The following is a 6,671-nucleotide window of genomic DNA, read 5'->3' as shown; positions in this document are numbered from 1 at the left end:
ATCTGAGATATGCATTCTCTGAATATGTCTACGTGGATCTTATGAAAAGCAAATACAGTCACCATAACTAAAATTTGAAAGGAAATTACAAGCAATTAAATTAAAAATCATAGAAAAAAAAAGAATACTTCAAGGCATTAAAAGACGTGAATTTTTGTCGAAATAATGATTAAGAATTAGTAAAACGAAACGCTGAATTCGATTTGACAACTTATAAAAGTTGTAAAATGTAAAAAAAAAATATGAAACAGGAAACTGTAAATGGTATGGGTTGCAAAACCGAGATGTTGGAATGCATGTTTGAAGAAAATGTAAGTGATGATATTCCCAGGAAATATACAACTGCCAAAAATTATGTGATCAGCGAGTTTGAAAGACATTCAGTCAGCTGTGTTTTGTTTTTCCCTTCATAGCAAATATTCATAATGGCTTCAAAATTTAGTGCATGGCCTTCAAGTTTAGGATTTAGAGGTAGGTCAAGTACATCGATCTTATTGCTCCAGTTGAGCAATGTGATAAACTTGCTGATCAAAGTCAACCGTGGCGGATTTTTTTTACTCAGAATGTAACGACGGACGAAATGCCGCTACGCGTTTTCTTCTTCTTTCTTTTTGGTTTTAATATGTTGAAGAAGTTTAAGAGAACAGCGGAGGGTAAGAATGTTCAACACGTGAGAATGCACAGTCAGAAATTAGGTAAATAAAATTTCACCTACTTAGAGAAATGTCACATGAAAGCACCAATAATTATCTAAATCTCTGATTACTTACTTTTCCATAAAATGTGTATGTGTGTGATGTGTGTGTGTGTGTGTGTGTGTACATATATTTATTTGCAAAAAAGAATTAGTAATGAAGATATTTCTATCCTTTGTCTGGCAATGTTAGTTACGCCAACGTTATGCCTGGCGCTGTGGAGGCGCAATGGCCCAGTGGTTAGGGCAGCGGACTCGCGGTCGTAGAATCGCGGTTTCGATTCACAGACCGGGTGTTGTGAGTGTTTATTGAGCGAAAACACCTACGGTTCTACGATGCTCCGGCAGGGGCTGGTGGCGAACACTGCTGCACCCTTTCACCACAACTTTCTCTCACTCTATCTCCATGTTTCTGTTGTACCTGTAATTCAAAGGATCAGCCTTGTCACACTCTGTGTCATGCTGAATATCCCCCGAGAACTACGTTAAGGGTGTATGTGTCTGTGGTGTGCTCAGCCATTTGCACGTTAATTTCACGAATAGGTAGTTCCGTTGATCGGATCAACTGGAACCCACGACGTCGTAAGCGACGGAGTGCCAACTAATGTCTGGCGCTGACTTACATGATAACTTGATCTTCTATGCTACATTGTTTTACTAATTTGCATGAAGTGGTAATGTGATATCTGATAAAGTTTTAAAGAAAGCCATGACTAATTTATCAGTTCGAAAGTTGAATATTACGAACAACAACAATTACACCAATAACTATAATTGGTGCTGCGACCCCAGGCACCAAGAACACAGTCAATCCCATTAGTATCACCATCACCAGTATTGCAATCATCAATATTACTGTACAGAACACTACTGCAAATATGAAATTAGCGCAGCCTCAAACTATAACAGCACTGCCCTTATTTCACAAACAGTATAAACGTAGCCACCATAGTAACCAATACAAAACAAAGGATAACCTCAGCATCACCATCATCCATATGAATTTTACTATCAAGCCAGGATCGAAATCACTACTAACACAAGATGTATCCCAGCAACTACTACGACACTATCAACACCCACCACTGCTATCATTACTATCGTTCCGACCATCAACCTCACAAATACCATCCCGCCCAATAGTGCAACCGCGACAAAAACTACGCCAGTCGCCAAAAAAGGAAAACCGTCAACACCCCCGCCCCCGGCATGATGGCCATCGTTACAAACGCTATGAAGCCCAGCGGCAACACCAACACTACCGACAACATAACCACCACCAACAACACAACCACGACCGAAAACACAATCACCGTGGCAGCCATGACTGTCATTATCATTATCAGTATCATCACAAATATCCACCACAACTTCTGCGGCCACCACGAAAGCCAACGTCACCACCGCTGCCACGAATACGATCATTGTTATCATCAAGACGACAAACTCCACCACGATCTCTGATAATGTCACCGTTACCACCAACACCACACCACCAGCATCATCACCAACGCAACCACCACCAACAACAGCAACAACATTACCAACACCAATACAACCACAGCTAGAGTTATCTTTATCAGCACCAACGCATCCACCGCCACAAACAGGACCACCATAGTCGTCAAGACCACAGTCTCCACCACGAACAATTATAACATCACCAACACCACTACCACCGACAGCACACCACCAATACCAGTACCATCACCAACACCAACACTTCAACCACTATTCTAGATCGAAGTCAAGATGCATAAGTCATATGGAATCGAGATTTTGATAAGATTACGACTGGCCAAATTTCCTCTAACTTCTACAGACAAATATTCTAGTTACTTACTGACTGTCGAGTCTTCATATAAATGCGGCCGTGGTTAATGTTGGCATTGTTGATGCTGTTGCAGTTGTCGTTGGTGATATGCTCGCTGCAGTTTTTGTTGCTGACCTTTTGTTCTTTGTTTTTATTGTACGAATGTTTTACTCGTTGTTGTTTTTGCTGAGATCGTTAATATAGATTTTATACTATTTTTTGCCGTGGCTTTTCGTGTCTTTTGATGTCGTCTTTGCTGTTGTGGCTGTTGCTATGAGTGCCGGTGAGATTGCAGTCGTTGGTGCTGTTATAGTTGCTGTTGCTACGGATGAATTTGTTGAATGTTACTATTATTACACTTGTTGGTAAGGTAGTGAACTTACAGAATTGTTACCGAGCCCGTTAAAATGCATAACGGCACTTTCCATTCTTTGTTCAAATGCTGCCTTGGTCAACTTTGCCTTCCATCATTTGGCGTTGATAAAATAAGTACCATTTGAGGACTAGAAACTATGCAATCACCTTACTCGCTCCACCAAACTCAGTAACTTTGTGTCAAGATTTGAAGCCGATGATTATGTATTCATTACTCATGGCAGATATCGTAGCTGTGGAGCTTGTGAGTCTTATATGCTTTCCAGGTGTCACTGATGTAATTGATGTTACAACTGTTGTTGCCGTGCAAGATGTTGAGATTGTTGCTTTGGCTGTGAGTTGCCTTGAGTTTGAATGGATTCCTTGTTCATATTGACAATATGAGGGCGGGTGTTGTCGTGCAGCAAAAGAACTCCATGCTGCTGATTATGTCTTCTTTCTTGACTAGCCGTGTTGAGTAGTTGCATCTGTTGAACATAGACTTCCGCGTTGACCGTTTGGTTCCGTTCAAGCAATTCGCAATGGATAATCCCTTATCAGTCCCACAATACGCACAACGTCGTTTTACGCGGATGAAGATCTTGTTTCATGCGCAGTGTCGCTTGTTTACCGGGGCTAAGCCATTCCTTATGCTGCTTCATATTGATGTACAGGCATCATTTTTCGTCGCCAGTTACGATTCGGTAAAGAAATCGTTGCTTGTGTCCATGAGTTTAGGGGTAACGAGCAAGCAAACCAGCGGAGATTGTGACTCGTTGATTTTTGTTGTCACTTAAAGCATGCGGAACCCATCCTCCATACTTCTGAACCTTTCCCATCGAGTGAAGATGTTTCTCTATAGCAGTGTGGGAGCATTCCATTTTCTCTGCCAGTTCCCATATCGTTTGACGAGAATTTTAGTGCAAACGTTGGTTTAATCGCTCTTCATCGAACTCATCTGGATGGCGAGAATGAGGTGCGTCTTTGAGGTCAAAATTTCCATTTTTGAACTTGGCATACCAATCACAAGCGGTTCTTTCAGCTTTGGCACCCTCTCCATACACAACACAAATGTCGCGAGCAGCTTTTGCGGCCTTAGAACCTTGGTTAAAAGCAAAAAGAAAGAGATGTCGAAACTGCTCGTTTTTCTTAACTTGACATTCCATTTTAATGATCTGAAAATAAACAAAAGTTAAATAAAATTCACTAGAACCGAAACAAAATATATTCCAAAATGATTCAAAAATAGAATTCTCGAAAAAATAGATTCCAAAATTTAAAAACGCAGTTAATTCCAGAATTTAAAAACACGGCGGGAGATTAGTTGCCAACCTAATAGATGCTTTAGAAGAAGACAATGAAACTAATGGTGACATGACAGATGGACAAAAGGCAATCAAAGACAGAATAAAGACAAGGCTACGGGAGAACCGAGAGCGACATTATTTGCAACCTGAAAAAGGTTGATCGGTAGAAATTGAACGAATAAACAAAAATTGTGAATGAAATTCTGAAATACATGAGAACAAAAAACATCGTAGAAATAAAAAAAATATATATTAATCAAGGCAGCAAGTATTGTTGTAGCAGAAAATGCGGGTGTTAATGTAAAGAAAGAGAAATATAATGGGGGTGACAGAAGAAAAGATCCATGGTGGTAATGAAGAATGCTGGCGGAGTTAGATGTGCTCTCGAAAGACATTTTTGTGTTAGACCGAAAAGAGAAAGGGGGAGGTTAAAAGTGAACAAAATTACAGGGCACTGAACAAGACGTATGATACTGAAAGAAAGAACCAGAAAATGGTAATGGAGGAACTGAAACAGTACCTCGTTACAAAGAAAGCAAAGATGGAAAGATACGACCAAAGTATGAAGGGATACCAGAATGGACAACACTACTAATAGTAACAAATGCAGGATGTGTGGTGAGAAGGATGAAGCGGTATGACACATCGTTAGTGAATGCCCGAAAGTGGCACAACGCGAATACAAAAGGATACATGACAATGTGGGTAGAATGATCAATAGCGAGCTCTCTGGAAATCACGGTTTGCAATCAGGTGGTATGTGAAAACCTCAGAAGGAATCACCGTGAACTAGAATAGCAAAATCATATGGGATGAAATAGTTCAATGCTATCACGTGACCAGTCATCGGAAACGGAAAATTGTTGTGGTGAATGAAAAAGAAATAACCTGCATGATAATCGAGATAGCGTGCCCCAGTGACAACAGGATCAATGCGACAGAAGAAGAAAAAATAAACAACTATGACGATCTGAAGTGGGGGAAATACGAAGGTTGTTGTCAATGAAGATAGTAGATGTGATACCAATAGTAGTTGGTGCACTTGGAAGTATCAGCACTTAGTTACCAACATGGCTGAAAAAGACCGGTGCAAGTGTGAAGGTAGAACACCTATAAAAATCAGCATTGGCAGGAACTGCAAGAATTCCTCACAGGATTCTTGAACCATCACCACTATACAAGTTTCAGTCTGCTAGCTGTGGACAGGTGACACTTTCCATCATACCCAGAAAAATAAGTTGTGATATTTCATAACACAATAATAATAGTCCTTTCTATAAAGTCTCAAGGCATGACATTTTGCGGATAGGGACTAGTCGATTACATTGAACCCAATGTTTTATTAGTAATTGATTTATGAACCCCGAAAGAATAAAAGTAAAGTCAACTTCGGCGAAATTCGAACTCTTTCGTTAAGCATGTTAAACGGCGTGCTAACGATTATAGAAGCTCACAGCCTTATGCATGTAAATAATGTTCGTGCTGTGGTTAGTGTTGCTGCAGTGTGTGCTACCTATGCTATTTTATTTCCCTTGCGCTTTTTGTGAGGTTGTTAGGCTGCAATGTCGTTTCTGCATTTTATGCTATAGCAGTTTGTGTTGGTGACGTTTTAATGTTGTTGTTAATAATTTTATGGCTGCTAATGTTTTTGTTCTTCATGTCTTTATACTTGTTTCAATTCCTTTTGTTGCTGTAGTTGTTATTGATGCTCTCCCATTAATACCTCTATTTGAACTTGTTGCATGATTGCTGTTTATGTAGTTTTTGCTAATAATATCATTGTTTTGATCGTTGTTCAGGATTTTGTGATCGTTGTTGTTAAATTAGCAAATTCTGATGTTGTTTTACTAGCTGGTGTATGCACTTTATACCGTAGTTGTTATTGCTTTCGTTCTTATTGTTGCTGTTCGTATCGCTGGTTTTGTTCTTGTTACTTTGCCAGCAAAATTTGGAGTTGCAAATTTCACTTTCAAAGTACGTCTTGGTCTGTACATCTAAGATTAAATATCTTTCATCCGCGGCCATTATGCAATTGTTATCACGAAGTAGGTTGTGATGGGAGTGAGAGTTGGCTATTTTTTCTAATGATTCGAATAACTGTAATGAAGCCCTCTCGTTGGTACGTTGCAGTTCTTTAACGTGTCGTTATCATTGCATGGCCCTTGTTATAGCTGGTTCGAATCGAGCATTCGTTCAAACTATCTCATCGTTTATCATCATGCCATGTTAGAAATACATATTGAACCATATCATTACAAAGTAACCATTTCTTGATTGAAGACAAAAGCATGCTTCCAGTTCACAAAAAGTCGATGCTTACTAGAATTCTGTTTACAACCCAAAATCAGATTGGAGTTAGTGCTATCACAGGGTATTTCGTTTATGATTCTATATTTAGATGTCGCTGATTTTCAGCTGTCGTATGCTGATTTAGAGTACGTAACGACAATCTACATACACGTGTAGATACATATGTATATATATATATATATATGTATATATA

The sequence above is a fragment of the Octopus bimaculoides genome, chromosome 22 (assembly GCF_001194135.2).
Source record: "Octopus bimaculoides isolate UCB-OBI-ISO-001 chromosome 22, ASM119413v2, whole genome shotgun sequence".
In the NCBI taxonomy this organism is placed as follows: Eukaryota; Metazoa; Mollusca; class Cephalopoda; order Octopoda; family Octopodidae; genus Octopus; species Octopus bimaculoides.
This window is presented reverse-complemented; position numbering follows the sequence as displayed.